An 18,700-nucleotide genomic window follows, 5' to 3' on the forward strand; every position below is an offset into this window, starting at 1 on the left:
TAATTCATGTATCAGTTCTGGCAGACTTTTGGTGGAGTGTGTCTGGTTTTCCATGTATAATATCATGTCATCTCCAAAAAGTGAAAGCTTGACTTCATCTTTGACAATTTTGATGCCTTTGATTTCCTTTTGTTGTCTGATTACTGATGCTGGAACTTCCACCACTATGTTAAACAACAGCGGTGAGAGTGGACATCCCTGTCGTGTTCCTGATCTCAGGGGGAAAGCTCTCAGTTTTTCCCCAATGAGGATGATATTTGCTGTGGGCTTTTCATAAATGGCCTTTATGAAGTTTAAGTATGTTCCTTCTATCCTGAGTTTCTCGAGGATTTTTATGAAGAAAGAATGCTGAATTTTGTCAAATGCTTTTTCTGCATCAATTGACAGGATCATATGGTTCTTTTCTTTTATTAATGTGATGTATCACATTGATTTTCTAATTTTGAACCAGCCCTGCAGCCCAGAAATGAATCCCACTTGATCACGGCAAATAATTCTTTTTATACGCTGTTGAATTCAATTTGCTAGTATCTTATTGAGAATTTTTGCATCCATATTCATCAGGGATATTGGTTCTCTTTTTTTTACTGGGTCTCTGTCTGGTTTAGGAATCAAAGTAATGAGGGCTTCATAGAATGAGTCTGGAAGTTTTCCTTCCCTTTCTATTTTTTGGAAAAGCTTGAGAAGGATAGGTATTATCTCTGCTTTAAATGTCTGGCAGAATTCCCCTGGAAAGCCATCTGGTCCTGGACTCTTATTTGTTGGGAGATTTTTGATAACTGATTCAATTTCTTCACTGGTTATGGATCTGTTCAAGTTTTCTATTTCCTCCTGTTTGAGTTTTGGAAGTGTGTGGGTGCTTAAGAATTTGTCCATTTCTTCCAGGTTGTCCAGTTTGTTGGCATATAATTTTTCATAGTATTCCCTGATAATTGTTTGTATTTCTGAGGGATTGGTTGTAATAATTCCATTTTCCTTCATGATTTTATCTATTTGGGTCATCTCCCTTTTCTTTTTGAGAAGCCTGGCTAGAGGTTTATCAATTTTGTTTATTTTTTCAAAAAACCAACTCTTGGTTTCATTGATCTGCTCTACAGTTTTTTTAGATTCTATATTGTTTATTTCTGCTCTGATCTTTATTATTTCTCTTCTTCTGCTGGGTTTGGAGTGTCTTTGCTGCTCTGCTTCTATTTCTTTTACGTATGCTGTTAGATTTTGTATTTGGGATTTTTCTTTTTTCTTGAGATAGGCCTGGATTGCAATGTATTTTCCTCTCAGGACTGCCTTCGCTGCGTCCCAAAGCATTTGGATTGTTGCATTTTCATTTTCGTTTGTTTCCATTTTTTCTAATTTCTTCTCTAATTGCCTGGTTGACCCATTCATTCTTTAGTAGGGTGTTCTTTAACCTCCATGCTTTTGGAGGTTTTCCAGACTTTTTCCTGTGGTTGATTTCAAGCTTCATAGCATTGTGGTCTGAAAGTATGCATGGTGTGATCTCAATTCTTGTATACTTATGAAGGGCTGTTTTGTGACCCAGTATGTGGTCTATCTTGGAGAATGTTCCATGTGCACTCGAGAAGAAAGTATATTCTGTTGCTTTGGGATGCAGAGTTCTAAATACACCTGTCAAGTCCATCTGATCCAATGTATCATTCAGGGCCCTTGTTTCTTTATTGACCGTGTGTCTAGATGATCTATCCATTTCTGTAAGTGGAGTGTTAAAGTCCCCTGCAATTACCACATTCTTCTCAATAAGGTTGCTTATGTTTATGAGTAATTGTTTTATATACTTGGGGGCTCCCGTATTTGGCGCATAGACATTTATAATTGTTAGCTCTTCCTGATGGATAGCCCCTGTAATTATTATATAATGCCCTTCTTCATCTCTTGTTACAGCCTTTAATTTAAAGTCTAGTTTGTCTGATATAAGTATGGCTACTCCAGCTTTCTTTCGACTTCCAGTGGCATGGTATACAGTTCTCCATCCCCTCACTTTCAATCTGAAGGTGTCCTCAGGTCTAAAATGAGTCTCTTGTAGACAGCAAAGAAATGGGTCTTGTTTTTTTTATCCATTCTGATACCCTATGTCTTTTGGTTGGCGCATTTAGTCCATTTACATTCAGTGTTATTATTTAAAGATATGGGGTTAGAGTCATTGTGATGTCTGTAGGTTTTATGCTTATAGTGATGTCTCTGGGACTTTGTCTCACAGGGTCCCCCTTAGGATCTCTTGTAGGGCTGGTTTAGTGGTGATGAATTCCTTCAGTTTTTGTTTGTTTGGGAAGACCTTTATCTCTCCCTCTATTCTGACTGACACACTTGCTGGATAAAGGATTCTCGGCTGCATATTTTTTCTGATCATCACATTGAAGATTTCCCGCCATTCTTTCTGGCATGCCAAGTTTCAGTAGATAGGTCTGCCACTACTCTTATGTGTCTACCTTTGTAAGTTAGAGCCTGTTTACCCCTAGCTGCTTTCAGAATTCTCTCTTTATCCTTGTATTTTGCCAGTTTCACTATGATATGTCGTGCAGAAGATCGATTCAAGTTATGTCTGAAGGGAGTTCTCTGTGCCTTTTGTATTTCAATGCCTTTTTCCTTCCCCAGATCAGGGAAGTTCTCAGCTATAATTTGTTCAAGTAAACCTTCAGCCCCTTCCTCTCTCTCTTCCTCTTCTGGAATTCCTATTATACGGATATTGTTCCATTTGATTGCATCACTTAGTTCTCTAATTCTCCCCTCATACTCCTTGATTTTTTTAATCTCTTTTTCTCAGCTTCCTCTTTTTCCATAATTTTATCTTCTAATTCACCTATTCTCTCCTCTGCCTCTTCAATACGTGCTATGGCCACCTCCATTTTATTTTGCACCTCATTTATAGCATTTTTAAGCTCCTCATGACATTTCTTAGTCCTTTGATCTCTGTAGCAATAGATTCTCTGCTGTCCTCTATGCTTTTTTTCAAGTCCAGCGATTAATTTTATGACTATTATTCTAAATGCTTGTTCTATTATATTGCTTAAATCATTTTTGATCAATTCGTTAGTTGTTGCTACTTCCTAGAGTTTCTTTTGAGGAGAGTTCATCCGTCTCATTTTCTTGGGTAGTCACTGCAGTGGCTCGACACTGCAGGGCACTTTCCCTGTGCTGTCTGGAGTAACTTGTGTTGGTGGGCGGGGCCGCAGTCAGACCCAATGTCTGCCCCCAGCCCAGTGCTGGGGCCACAGTCAGTCTGGTGTGTACCTTACCTTCCCCTCTCCCAGAGGGAGGACTCACTGTGGAGTGGTGTGGCCCCTGTCTAGGCTACTTGCACATTGCCAGGCTTGTGGTGCTGCTTCGATGGGATCTGGCATATTAGCCAGGGTGGTTCCGCAAGGTGCACAGCTGTGGGAGGGGCAGGCTTAGCTTGCTTTGCTGCTGGTGGTCCCCTGCGAGAGGGGCCCTGCAGCACCAGGAGGGAGGCAGACCCGTCAGAGGGATGGATCCACAGAAGCACAGCGTTTGGTGTTTGCACGGTACAAGCAAGTTTGGTGACAGGAACTGGTTCCCTTTGGAATTTTGGCTGGGGGATGGGAGAGGGATATGGCGCTTGTCAGAGCCTTTGTTCCCTGCCGAGCTGAGCTCTGTCTTCTGGGGCTCAGCAACTCTCCCTCCCAGTGTCCTCTCACCCTCCCAGCTCTCCAAGAGCAGAGCTGTTGACTTTTAACATTCCAGATATTATGTCCCACTGGCTATCAGAACTTATGCAGTCTGGCCCCTCCACTTTTGCAAGCCAGACTCGGGGGCTCTGCCTGGCCGGGTGGGCTGCCCCTCCACCATCCCGGTTCCCTCCTGCCAGTCCATGTAGCACGCACCGCCTCTCTGCCCTTCATACCCTCTTCTGTGGGCCTCTTGTCTACGCTTGGCTCCAGAGAGTCTGCTCTGCTAGTCTTCTGGCAGTTTTCTGGGTTATTTAGGCAGATGTGGGTGGAATCTAAGCGATCAGCAGGACGAGGTAAGCCCAGCGTCCTCCTACACTGCCATCTTCCAGGCATTCTCCCAAATAAGATTTTTGTGAACTGGATAAAATTACTCTTAAGCTCTTTGGAAAATAATAAACAAATGAGAACAGCTCAGAGATTTATTGAAAACAAGAGTAATGTATACAGATGGATTTACTATAAAACCAATAAAGCTTAAACCTCAGGGTGCCACACCTGCATGGATCACTTTCAAGGCCCTGGGAGGGGTCTAGCAATGTATTTATATGCTCATATGATTTTGTTAAAATTTCACATGTAAGGTATTTTAACTGCAATTGGTTAAGACATCTATCTCTCTTTTTTAAAATGTTTATTTATTTATTTTGAGAAAGTGAAAGCACACAAGCAAGTGGAGGAGGGGCAGAGAGAGAGGAAGAGAGAGAATCCCAAGCAGGCTCCATGTTGTCAGCACAGAGCCTGATGCAGTCCTGGATCTGAAGAACTGTGAGATCATGACCTGAGCCAAGATCATGAGTCAGACACTTAGCCAACTAAGCCACCCAGGTGCCTTAGGTGCCTTAGGTGCCTGAAGGTTCCCTCTTCATCACACTTTCCCTTGTGATGAATAGTACTGGAGAGGACTTAGGAATTTTGAGAACCAGCTAAGAGAAAGTCGACTGGAAGATTCATTTAGTTTGGATGTAGTTGGATATATTTATGTGGTATTCAGTCACTTCAGCGTATAAGGTATAGGCTAACCATACTATGGGAATAGTTTCTAAAAACATTTTACTGTCTATTATGCCAGCTCCCTCTGATTCAGGACATGAAAATACAATATGACAGTGATATCAACAACATATTTGTTAATGAATGCCAACATTTCAATAAATACACAATATCATTCATGGGGGAAAAAAACACTAAATGCCTAAAATCTTACAGCTTATATATTAAAGAAATTTTGTGGAGGTTTATAGAAGTTGGGAAGCCAAACTTGACATGACATTACCAATGATAAGGTATAAAGGTGAAAAAAATTTATTTCGATTATAAGAAATTATAAACTTTACTTATAAAAATGTTTCAATAAAAAAAACATATGATAGAAAAAAGACTTTATTTTTCCTTTCTCTATATAGAAAATTATATTATAAAATTATTTGATACGAAGAGACAATCAAAAAGTAAATAGTCAAAAAGTAGGGGGAAATCATTATAGAAAGGTGAGAGGCAACAGATAAAAATATTGATTGTTTTCCAGCTGTTATGATGTTTGAAGTAATTATCTTCCAAAATTCTGTAATTTGTGATGATTTTTTTCTCTTTCTAAATCAATATTCCTTTTTGTACTAATTTTTTGTGATTTTGTATTCTTTTTCTTAAACTATATTAGCATTAGGTCACACAAAAGCTGGATCCACCTTGACAGTAAACTAGGAGTTCTACTAGATTTTAATAGCAACAATAATTGGTACTTCAGTCAAAATAGACAAGCTGATAAATGAAACATAATCAAGGCTAAAGTACATATAAAAATTTCTTTTGTAAAAAGTTGCATTACCTATACATTGGGAAAAGATAAAACTATTCAATGACAGAATTGAGTCACCTGGCAAATCTTTTGGGAAAAGAATAAAAGTTAATCCCTACGTCACTCCTTAGACCAGAATAAATTCTGGTTGGATCAATTATTTAAAATGAAACTATAAAGACTGTGGAAGAAAATACAAGAGAAAAACTTAATTTTGCCTAAGTACAACATGAAACCCAGATACCAAAATGGAAAAATAGATAAACTTGACTACATAAAAATATGAAAGATGTTTGGTTCAGTGGAGAAGATAAAGAGGAATAAGACAAGGCCCAAAGGTTATGCTGTCAGATGAGTGTGTAATATAGGGAAATTCCTAAATCTTAGACAATTAGGCTAAAGATTTGAAGAAAAGAGAAGAGGCATGAGCTCAGTGGATGGATCAAAGGTGAAAAATGATAACATGTTAATTAAGAGTCATAAAATAACTTACAATATTCTAATGTTTATCTAAAAGATTGGCAAACATCTTGACTGCTCCTTCATGAGTTTTTAGGTCAGATTTTTTTTTAATTAAAATATAAATCTAGGGGCACCTTGGTGGCTCAGTCAGTTGAGTGTCTGACTCTTGATCTCTGCTCAGGTCATGATCTTATGGTTCGTGAGTTCAAGGCCTATGTCAGGCTCTGCTCTGTCAGTGCAGAGCCTGCTTGGGATTCTGTCTCTCCCTCTCTCTGCCCCTCCCTTGTTCTTTCTCTCTCTCTTTCAAAATAAATAAACTTTAAAAAAAAACATACATCTAACGATTAAAAAGAAGTTGATGGGAATTCGTTATGCTGAAAATTCCTCCCTTTGTCAATTTTACTGTAAGATATCCATTCATTCAAGTGGTAAGTATGTTAGTTTGCTCTGTGTGATGGTTACATATTAGTAAACTCAGGGAGGGGGAGTTAGATTTTAAAATTTTTAAGAAAAATGGATGAAACACAATAATGTTCTAAAATCCAAACTGAAATAATAAAAACATTATTAAAATCCTTAATTATCAAACCTTAGGGGACATTTACAGTTCAAGGCCCCTTCTCTTTAAGAGTTAAAGGATTAAGTGAAGGATCAAAAAACCACAGAACGTTTTTCAAAGATAGCTATCATGAACAAAATCAAATAGACATGGGGTGTGGGATGATGCATAGGAAGTAGGAAGTTTCTGTTTCTCTGCTGGACAAGTTTCAGTATAATTGCTTTTTGTTGCAAAAAAAAAAAATCTTGAGAAGTACTTCCATGATGGCAGGAAACAAGCTCCCCAAATATAGTTCTCTATAAAAATAATAAGAGCACCAGTAAAACTGTCAAAATCAGCTTTTTTCAGAATTCTGGAAATTAACCAAAGGCTTGCAGTAATCCAATTTTTCTTCTTTTCTCAAGAAAAAAGTCTGAATATCTGTTTAAAAAAAATGCATTGTGGAATCTTTAATTTGCCCTATTCCTATCCCCATAGTAGTCTTGAAACCCAACAGATGTGCAATCACAGCAGCTGTTACACCAGTAGCCTAGAAGTCACTGAGATGGCAGAACAGGCTTAGCACTCCCCAAAAACCTCCATTCCCAAAGAATTGCCATCATATGACCTAAGTGGAAGCTTTCTGGAAATCCCCACTAATGGGGCTTCTTTTTTGACCTACCTCAGCACTTGCTCAGTGGAATAGCCTTTTCCCAACAGTGCTTGTCAAAAAAAAAAAAATGCATGGCAATTATTTAACATCACAGCTGTTTAAGATAGCACTAACAGTTGGGCAAATAAGAGGCTGATCAGGAAAATTTTAAAGGAGAAGCTAGTGAATAAGGAGTCCTTAGGGACTTTGAAAAGCTCAACGTAGTCCTGGGAATCTAAAAGGCCATGCACATGCAGAGATGTGAGTATGCCAGGAAAGATCTTAGAAGGTCCTAATATTTTCACCTCTGGCTAGCTTTGAGATTCTGTACAAACAGAAAATGAAGGCTAAGGAAGAGTTGCAAAAACTGCCTATCAGAATGCTGAAAGTATGCCCCAACATGCATAGAAAAACCCTGAGCAAAGGCTAGGAGACTTTCCAGTTCAAGGCATTTAAGGATATTTCTGTCCAATCATTAGCTGATCATTAAGTTAACTGAGCAAAAACTTCAGTGGCCATATACAACAGAGAATATACACTTTACACAATTAGTTCAGGAAAGTCTTTAGAGAATTAGTTCAGAAAATAAACAGCAACAACAATCACAATCACAACCACAAACAACAACAAACCCTGGTTGGTGGAAGGGATGGTCTCATTTTCAAAGTTACCGTATTACATTATCTTAAATGTCCAGTATTTGTTTAAAAGTTTATAAGACATGCAAAGAAATAGGAAAGTATGGTCCATACCAAGAGGATAAAAAAACAGCTAATGGAAACTGTCCTTGATGGGGCTCAAATGTTGGACTTATTAGACAAAACCTTTAAATCATCTATTATAAATACATTCATAGAACTAAAAAACTAAAAGAACATATGAGAACAACATCTCATTGGAAAATAATACCAATAAATAGCAATTATTCGAAATAAATAAATAACAGAACCAAAAAGAAATTCTGGAACTGAAAAGCACAATAACTGAAATGAAAAATCAGTAGAAGAGCTCAACAACAAATCTGAGTTGGCTGCAAAAAGTATCAACAAACTTAAAGATGGGTTAATAGAAACTATCTAGTCTGAGGAACAGAAAGAAAATACAATGATGAAAAATAATAAACAGTGTCTCAAAGACTTATGAGACATGATTAAGTGTAATGGCATTCACAGGATGAGAGCACCTGAAAGAAAGAGAAAAGGGGATAGAAAGTCTATTTGAAGAAATAAGGGACAAAATTTCTTAAATTTGATGAAAACCAAAAATCAACACATCCAAGAAGCTCAAGAAACTCCAATTAGATCCACACTTGACACATCATAGTCAAACTATTAAAAGACAAAAACATGAGGCACATGGGTGGCTCAATAGGTTAAGTGTCTGACTCTTGATTTCAGCTCAGGTCACGATCTCATGGTTCATGAGATCAAGCCCTACATCTGGCTCTGAACTGACAGAAAATAATTCACAAATGGAATTTAAAAATGAGGAGATATTAAAATGGTACACTAGAAAATGTCAACGCGTTCCTGGATGGCTCAGTCCGTTGAGCATCTAGCTCTCAATTTCATCTCAGGTCATGATCCCAGGCTCATGGCCTGAGTCAGGCCTCCATGCTGAGCATGGAGCCTACTTGGGATTCTCTCTCTCTCCTCCTCTGCCCCTTTCCCCAACTCACACACACTCTCTTTCTAAAATAATTTAAAAAAAATTGAAAACAACAAAAATGAAGGTAGTAATGGAAGGACAAAGGAACAAGAAAGATATAATAAATATACAAAACAAAGAGCACAATGACAGATATGAATCCTACCAAACTGGTTATTAGATTAAATATAAAGGCAGGATTTGGAAGAATGGAGGAAAAAAATCCATGATCCAACTATATGCCATCCACAGAAGACAAATTTTAGATTAAAAGACAAAAATAAGGTGAAAATAAAAGGATGAGAAAAGAGATATATGCATAGAGTATGGAGTATCCAAAAACCTGGAGTGGCTGTACTAATATCAGACAAAATAGACTGTAAGACAAAAAAAACATTGTATAGTAATAAAAGGGTAAATTTATCAGAAATAAATGACAGTTATAAGCATGTATGCATATAATAACAAAACCTAAAAATGTGTGAAGTAAAAAGTTACAAAACTGCAAGGAGAAATGGTCAATTCAACAGTAACAATTGGAGACTTCAAAAATGAATAGTACAACTAGGCAGAAGATGGAAAAGGAAACAGAAGACCTGAAAACACCATAAACCAACTAGACATAACAGACATTTAAATAACACTCCACCCAACAACAATAGGATGTACATTTTTTAGGCTTATTTATTTATTTTGAGAGAGAGAACAAGTGGGATTGGGGCAGAGGGAGAGAGGGGAGAGAGAAAGAATCCCAAGCAGGCTCCATACCACCAGTGCAGAGCTTGATGTGGAGCTGAAACTCACAAACCATGAGATTATGACCTGAGCCAAAACCAAGAGTCAAGACACTTAACCGACTGAGCTACCCAGGCACCCCAACAGAATGTACATTCTTTTCAGACACACACAGAATATTCTCCAGGATAGATCATATGCTAGGTCATAAAACAAGCCTCCATACATTCACAAAGATTTCAGTCATAAAGCATGTCCTCCAACCACAATGGAATAAAATTAGAAGTCAATAAATAAAGAAAATATGGGAAATTCATAAATACATGAAAATTAAGCATCATACTCCTATATAACCAATAGGTCAAAGAAGAAATCATAAAAGAAATTATTAAGTATGCTGAGATTAATGGCCATGAAACAGTAAAAATGAGATGCAGTGAAAGCAGTGTATACAGGTAAAATTATAGCTGTGCATGCCTGTGTTAAATCAATAACTTAATGTTTTAACTTAAGAAACTAGGAAAATAAATGCAAACTAAGCCTAAAGCAAGGATAAAGAAGAAAATAATGAAGAGTGGAAATAAGTGAAATAGAAAATAAAAAACTAATAGAAAAAAATCTTCTAAGTTCTTCTAAAAGATCCAAAAAATGACAAACCATTAGCTAGAATGACCAAAAAAAGTAAGAAATAAAAATAAAAAACTGAAATTAGTTCCTTAAATCTGGAATGAAAGAAAGGACATTACTCTCAACCTTATACAAAGAAAAGAATCATAATTACATGCCAACAAATTCGATAACCTAGATGAAATGGAGAAATTCCCAAAAAGTTACAAACTACTGAAACTGACTCAAGAAAAAAAAATAAAAGAAAATCTGAATAGACCAATAGGAAGTTAAGAGATTGAATTAATAATAAAAATCTTCCCGGGGCACCTGGGGGCTCAGTTGGTTGAGCATCCGACTTTGACTCAGGTCAGGATCTCACAGTTCATGGGTTCGAGCCCCGCATCAGGCTCTGTGCTGAGAGCTAGGGGCCTGGAGCCTGTTTCGGATTCTGTGTCTCCTTCTCTCTGCCCCTTCCCTGCTCATGCCTCTGTCTCTCTCTGTCTCTCAAAAATGAATAAACGTTAAAAAAAGATTAAAAAAAAATCTTCCCACAAAGAAAAGCCTAGACTCAGATGGCTTCACTAATGAATTCTCCCAAATATTTAAAGTGAAATTAACACGAATTCTTCACAAATTCTCCTAAAAAATAGAAGTATGAAAATTTCCCAGTTCAATCTATAAGGTCAACATTACCCTGATATCGCAACCAGACAAAAACATGACAAGAGAAGAAAACTACAAACCAATATCTCTTATGAATATAGACATAAAAATTCTCAACAAAATACTATCAAACAGAAAGAATCCAAGAGATTATATACCATGACAAAATGAAATTTATCACACTTTTTTAAAGGCCTGAACTGATAGGCAATGGAAAGAAAACTGTGGATTGATTCTGGACCAGTTTGGGGGTAAAAGAGGTGAGTCTCTAAGATCAGGTTAACTTTATATTAGTAATTCTAATGAAAATGGGATTAAGTTTCTCATAACATTCATGACTTATTTTAAAGATTTTATATTTTTTAAGTAATCTCCATACTCAATGTAGGGCTCGAATTCACAACCCCAAGATCAAGAGTCGTATGCTCCACCAACTGAGCCAGGCACCCCATGACCTATTTTAAAGCTTCTCAACCTAAAAGCCTCCCAGCTAAAGGAAATCCAGGGTAAACAATTTTGTAAAAACACACAGAAGTCTATGGAAATGATACGAATGTGTTAGCAATTGAAACCAAGGTTATTTCTTTACCTACCAGCTTTGTGATCTTGAGCAAGACACTTATACTCTCAAATCCTCAGTTGCCCCTTCTGTAAAACAGAGATAACAAAACCCTTCATAAGGTTGTTGCAGCCATTAAATGAGACTTAATAGGTTGATGTATAGTGCTAGGCACATGGGAAGGATAGGATGGATGCTGGCTGTTGCAGGTTGCCCTTGTGACCTATGTTCCTTATTCTGAAAAGGGAAGGGGAAAGCTCAGGTGTACTAATGTCTGTCTGTCCTTCATGTCAACCTGCTACTCTTAAATGGGAGTGGAGAAGGCTCAGCTCCCCACAGAATTGTTCCTCCAGCTCCAGTTAGTACCTACCACTTCCTCTACCATTTCCCTGTCAATCATTTATAGGGGTAGGGTGTGTACTTCCAGCTCTTCCTCTGTCCTCAGGGAAGCCCTGCTCCTAGGCCTGCATCACCAACTACCATGTCACTATATGGCAATCTCTCAGGAACCTGTTTTGTAAGCTTTGGAGAGTGGATTATTACATCATTTCTTCTTATGTAAAATGAGAAATTAAACCACAGGAGAACTGAGTCTTGCCCAAGGTTTCAGATAGTATGCTTTTTCATTCGGAAGAGATAAAAAATATATACAATTTTGAGTCATCAAGGTTAGATAGCCAGACAGACCTGGCAAAGCTGAACTAAACAAAGTGTTTCATCTCTCTGTGATTTATTATCCTCAACTTTAAAAAGACTACTGTGAAAATTCACAAAAGAGTAAAGATAAATTGTCCACCACAAGACTTGGTGGTTTGGAGACGGTGCTTCTTAAAAGCTTGCCCCTCATCATTTTTCTTAGTTTAAAAAATTCATCTTTTTTTAAAGGTTTTATTTAAATTCCAGTTAGTTAACATACAGTGTAGTATTTGTTTCACGTATAGAATTTAGTGACTCAACACCCAGTGCTCACCATCACTAGTGTACTCCTTAATCCCCATCACCTATTTACTCCATGCCTCCACACACCTCCCCTCTGGCAACCAACAGTTTGTTCTCTACAGTTAAGAGTCTCTTTCTTGGTTTGCATCTCTCTCTTTTTTCCCTTGGCTCATTTGCTTTGTTTCTTAAATTCCACATATGAGTGAAATCAAATGGTATTTGTCTTCCTCTGACTGACTTCTCTCACTTAGCATAATACTCTCTAGCTCCATGCACGTTGTTGCAAATGACAAGATTTCATTCTTTTTGTGGCTAATATTCCATTGTATATATGTACCACATTTTCTCTTTTCTTTTTATTTTTTTAATGTTTATTTTTGAGAGAGAAAGAGACAGAGTGCAAGAGGAGGAGGGGCAGAGAGAGAGGGAGTCACAGAATCCAAAGCAGGCTCCAGGTTCCGAGCTGTCAGCACAGAGCCTGACACAGGACTTGAACTCATGAACCATGAGATCATAACCTGAGCTGAAGTCTGACACTTAACCAACTGAGCCACCCAAGCACCACTGGTAGCACATTGCCTTTACCCATTCATCAGTCGACGGACACTTGGGCTATTTCCATAGTTCGGCTACTGTAGATAATGCTGTTATAAACATGGGGATGCATGTATCTCTCTGAATTAGTATTTTTGTATTCTTTGAGTAAATACATAGTGGTGCAATTGCTAGACTGTAGAGTAGTTCTATTTTTAACTTTTTGAGGAACCTCCATACTGTTGTCCAGAGTGGCAGGACTTCAGCAAAATAAAAAGCTTCTGCACAGTGAAGGAAACAATCAACAAAAGTAAAGGCAACCTATGGAATGGGAGAAAATATTTCCAGATGACATATCAGATAAAGAGTTGGTATCCAAAACATATAAAGAACTTATATGTATTTTTTTATTTTTTCTTTAAAACTTACATAACTATGTTTTAAAGAAAATCTATGTAGCTATGTTTGAAAACATACGTGGCTATATTTTAAAGAAAAAATACAAACAGTACATGGGTTTTCCCACAACTGGTTATACTCTTCCAAATTTCTAGGTTCCTGGAAGAAAAAAAAAGTCATGGGGCACCTGGGTAGCTCAGTTAAGCAGCTGACTTCGGCTCAGGTCATGATCTCATGGTTCATGAGTTTCAGCCCTGCATCGGGCTCTGTGCTAACAGCTCAGAGCCTGGAACCTGCTTCAGATCTGTGTTTCTGTCTCTCTCTGCCCCTACCCTGCTCACGTTCTGTCTCTCTCTCTGTCAAAAATAAATAAATGTTAAAAATATATATTAAAAAAAGAAAAAAAAGTCATGACACAAATAAAAGGTAGTTTTTATTAGAAATAATAATGGAGGGACCAAGATGGTGGAGAAGAATGGAACTTTTTTTTGCCTGTCTTGTCCCTGAAATGCAGCTAGATTAAGGCCAAACCATCTTGCACACCTAGAAAACTGATTTGAGGATTAACCCAACAATCTGCACAACTTTAACCACAGAACTTGGCAGTCTTTTACTTCCTTCAAAATGATGAAATGAAGGAATTCATCCCTAAGGAAAGAACAGGAAAAAATAACAGCCAGGGACTTAACACAGATAATGGGCAAGATGTCTAAACCAGAATTTAGAATCACAATAAAAAGAATACTAGCTGGAGTTAAAGAAAGCATAGAATCCCTTTCTGTGGAGATAAAAGAAGTAAAAATCTAGTCAGGATGAAAATAAAAATGCTATAACTGAGCTGCAATCCTAATGGATGCCACAGTGGCAAGGATGGATGAAGTAAGTCAACGATATAGAAGACAAATTTATGAAGAATAATGAAGCAGAGAAAAAGAGGGAAACTAAGGCAAAAGAGCATAATATAAGAAGTAGAGAACTCAGTGACTCATTAAAAAGGAATAACATCTGAATCATAAGGGTCCCAGGAAATGAAAAAAGATAAAAAGGGGTAGAAGGTTTCTGTGAGAAAATCATAGCAGAAAACTTTTCTGACCTAGGGAAAGACACAGACATCAAAATCCAGGAAGCACAGAGAACTCCCATTAGATTCAACAAAAACCGACATCAACAAGGCATATCATAGTCAAATTCACAAAACAGGCAAGGAAAAAATCATGAAAGCAGCAAGGGGAAAAAAAAAGTCCTTAACCTACAAGGGAAGCCAGATCAGGTTTGCAGCAGACCTATCCACAGAAACTTGGCAGGCTAGAAAGGAGTGGCAGGATATACTCAATGTGCTGAATTGGAAAAATATGCAGCCAAGAATTCTTTACCTAGCAAGGCTGTCATTCAAAATAGAAGAGATAAGAATTTTCCCAAACAAAAACTAAAGGAGTTCGTGACCACTAAACCAGCCCTGCAAGAAATTTTAAGGGGGAATCTCTCAGGGGAGAAAAGACAGGGAAAAAAAAAAGACCAAAAGCAACAAAGACTAGAAAGAACCAGAGAACACCACCAGAAACTCCAACTCTACAGGCAACATAATGGCAATAAATTCATACCTTTCAGTTCTCACTCTAAATATCAGTGGACTGTAACCTCCAATCAAAAGACATAGGTTAACAGAATGGATGAGAAAACAAGATCCATCTATATGCTATTTACAAGAGACCCACTTTAGACCTAAAGACACCTTCAGATTGAAAGCAAGGGGATGGAGGAGGTTCTCTGAGTTTGCTTCCAAATGCATCTGCAATTCAATATGTCTAACCAATCCCCCCCCAAACTAAGCCCTCCAACCCCAATAACCCCTGAGTCTTCTTTGACATGGACATTGGAGGAGAGCAAGTTGGGTGAATTGTCTTAGAATTGTTTGCAGATATTGTACTGAAAACTGCAGAAAATTTTCGTGCATTGTGTACAGAGAAAAAGGCATTGGACCCACCACTGGGAAACCTCTCCATTTCAAAGGATGTCCTTTCCGTCGAATTACTAAGAAATTTATGATTCAGGGTAGAGACTTCTCAAATCAAAATGGGACAGGCAGAGAAAGTATTTATGGTGGAAAACTTGAAGATGAAAATTTCTATTATAAGCATGACCAGGAAGGCTTATTGAGCATGGCAAATGCAGGCTGCAATACAAATGGTTCTCAGTTCTTTATCACAACAGTTCTGACTCCTCATTTGGATAGGAAACATGTGGTATTTGGCCACATAATTAAAGGAATGAGTGTGGTAAGGATACCGGAAAATGTATAAGTGAAAGCTGAAAAACCTGCCAAATTGTGTGTTATTGCAAAATGAGGAAATTGAAGAAAGGGGATGAATGGGGCATATTCCCAAAAGATGGCTCTGGTGACAGTCATCCAGATTTCCCTGAGGAAGCAGATAGAGACTTAAAAGATGTAGATAAATTTTTACTAATAACAGAAAACTTAAAAAATATTGGAAATACTTTTTTCAAATCCTAGAACTGGGAGATGGCCATTAAAATATATACAAAGGTTTTAAGATACGTGGAAGGTTCAAAGGCTGTTATTGAGAAAGCAGATAGATCAAAGCTGCAACCTACAGCTTTAGGCTGTGTTCTGAATATTGGTGCTTGTAAACTGAAGATGTCAAATTGGCAGGGAGCAATTGACAGTTGTTTGGAGGCTCTTGAAATAGACCCATCAAATACGAAAGCATTGTACCATAGAGTTCACGGATGGCAAGGATTAAAAGAATACGATCAAGTTTTAGCGATCTTAAGAAAGCTCAGGAGAGAGCAGGGAAGATAAATCTATCCAGGCAGAACTGCTGAAAGCCAAACAAGAGATAAAGGCAAAGAAAGATAAAGAGAAGACAGCATATGCACAAATGTTTGCCTAATAAGGAATTCAGTTTTACTTAAATATACATTGATTGTATAAAGGCAATAAGAAAATTTAAAGGTTTCTGTCTGTTACAGATGATCCCTGATGTGTTCCTTTGATACTTCAGTTTCTCATTGTTTACAGTTTAGGAATACCGAAAAGGGTTCACTCTTTTTTTTTTTTTTTTTTTTAGAAAAGTGTTCACTCTTAATAAAACAGTGTTACAAAATACAAAAAAAAGAAAGAAAAGAAAGAAAAGAAAAGAAAAGAAAAGAAAAGAAAAGAAAAGAAAAGAAAAGAAAAGGGGTTGGAGAACCACCTATCATGCTAATAGTCACCAAAAGAAAGCCTGAGTGGTCATACTTATATCAGATAACCTAAATTTTAAAATAAAGACTGTAACAAGATATGAAGAAGGAAATTATATCATAATTCAGGGGTTTATCCACCAAGATCTAACAACTGTAGACATTTATGCTCCAAATGTGCAAGCACCCAAATATATAAATGAATTACTCACAAACATACAGAAACTCATTGACAATAATACCATAATAGTAGGGGACTTTAACACCCTACTTACAACAATGGACAGATCATCTAAACAGAAAATCAACAAGGAAACAATGCTTTGAATGACACACTGAACTGGATGGACTTAACATATATAAGAACATTTCATCCTAAAGCAGCAGAATATACATTCTTCTCAAGTGCACATGGAACATTCTCCAGAATAGATCACATACTGGGACACAAGTCAGTCCTTAACAAGCAGAAAAATATTGAGATCACACCATGCATATTTTCAGAGCACAACATTATGAAACTCAAAATCAACAACAAGAAAAAACTTGGAAAAATAACAAATACTTGGAGACTAAATAAAGAACATCCTACTAAATAATGCATGGGCTAACCAAGAAGTTAAAGAGGAAATTAAAAAGTACCTGGAAGCCAGAGGCGCGGGGCGGGGAGCGCCTGGGTGGCTCAGTTGTTTAAGTGTCCGACTCTTGATTTCAGTGCAGGTCATGATCTAACAGTTTCGTGAGTTTGAGCTCTGCATCAGGCTCTGTGCTGATGGTGCGGAGCCTGCTCAGGATTCTCTGTTTCCCCCTCTCTCTGCCACTCCCCGACTTGTGCTGTCTTTGTCCCTCTCAAAATGAATAAACTTTTAAAAAATTTATTTTTTTAATTAAAAAATAAAGAAAAAAAAGCACACGGAAGCCAATGAAAATGATAACACCACAGCCCCAAACCTCTGGGACACAGCAAAGGTGATCATAAGAGAAAAGTGTATAGCACTATAGGCCTTCCTAAAGAAGGAAGGTCTCAGATACACAACCTAATGTCACACCTTAAAGACCTGCAAAAAGAACAGCAAATAAGACCCCAAACTAGCAGAAGACAGGAACTAATAAAGATTAGAGCAGAAATCAATGCTATTGAAATAAAAAAAAAACAGTAGAACAGATCAATGAAACCAGGAGCTGGTTCTTTGAAAGAATTAACAAAATTGATAAACCACTAGCCAGTTTGATCAAAAAGAAAAAGGAAAGGACCCAAATAAATAAAATCAAGAATGAAAGAAGAGAGATCACAACCAACACAGCAGAAATACAAACAATAATAAGAGAATATTATGAGCAATTATATGCCAATAAAATGGGCAATCTAGAAGAAATGGACAAATTGCTAGAAACATATAAACTACCAAAACTGAAACAAAAAGAAATAGAAAATTTGAACAGATCCATAACCAGTAAGGAAATTGAATTAGTAACCAAAAATCTCCCAAAAAATAAGAGTCCAGGGCCAAATGGCTTTCCAGGGGAATTCTGCCCAACATTAAAAGAAGGTTGACACCTATTCTTTTGAAGCTGTTCCAAAAAATAGAAATGGAAGGAAAACTTCCAAACTCATTCTATGAAGCCAGCACTACCTTGATTCCAAAACCAGACAAAGACCCCACTAAAAAGGAGAACTATAGACCAATTTTCCTGATGAACATGGATGCAAAAATCCTCAACAAGATATTAGCCAACCAGATCCAACAATACATTAAAAGAATTATTCACAACCAAGTGGGATTTATACCTGGGATGAAGGGCTGGTTCAATATCTACAAAACAATCAATGTGACACATCACATCAACAAAAGAAAGGACAAGAACCAAATGATCCTCTCAAAAGATGCAGAGAAACCATTTGACAAAATACAGCATCCTTTCTTGATAAAAACCCTCAAGAATGTAGGGATGAAAGGATCGTACCTCAAGATCATAAAAGCCATATATGGAAGCCCCAACTCTAATATCATCTTCAATGGGGAAAAACTGAGAGCTTTCCCCCTATGGTCAGGAACAAGGCAGGAATGTCTACTCTCGCCACTGTTATTCAACATAGTATTGGAAGTCTTAGCCTCTGCAATCAGTTAGCCTCTGCAATCAGACAACACAAAGAAATAAAGGCATCCAAATCAGCAAGGAGGAAGTCAAACTTTCAATCTTTGCAGACAACATGATACTCTATGTGGAAAACCCAAAAGATTCCACCAACAAACTGCTAGAA

At 37.4% G+C, this 18,700-nt stretch overlaps 1 pseudogene; it reads left to right on the forward strand.

Annotated features, from left to right (window-relative positions):
- Positions 1-15,057: 15,057 nt before the first annotated feature.
- LOC122490373 lies at positions 15,058-16,302 on the forward strand (annotated as a pseudogene).
- Positions 16,303-18,700: the final 2,398 nt, after the last annotated feature.

Source organism: Prionailurus bengalensis, chromosome B2 (genome assembly GCF_016509475.1).
Source record: "Prionailurus bengalensis isolate Pbe53 chromosome B2, Fcat_Pben_1.1_paternal_pri, whole genome shotgun sequence".
Lineage (NCBI taxonomy): Eukaryota > Metazoa > Chordata > Mammalia > Carnivora > Felidae > Prionailurus > Prionailurus bengalensis.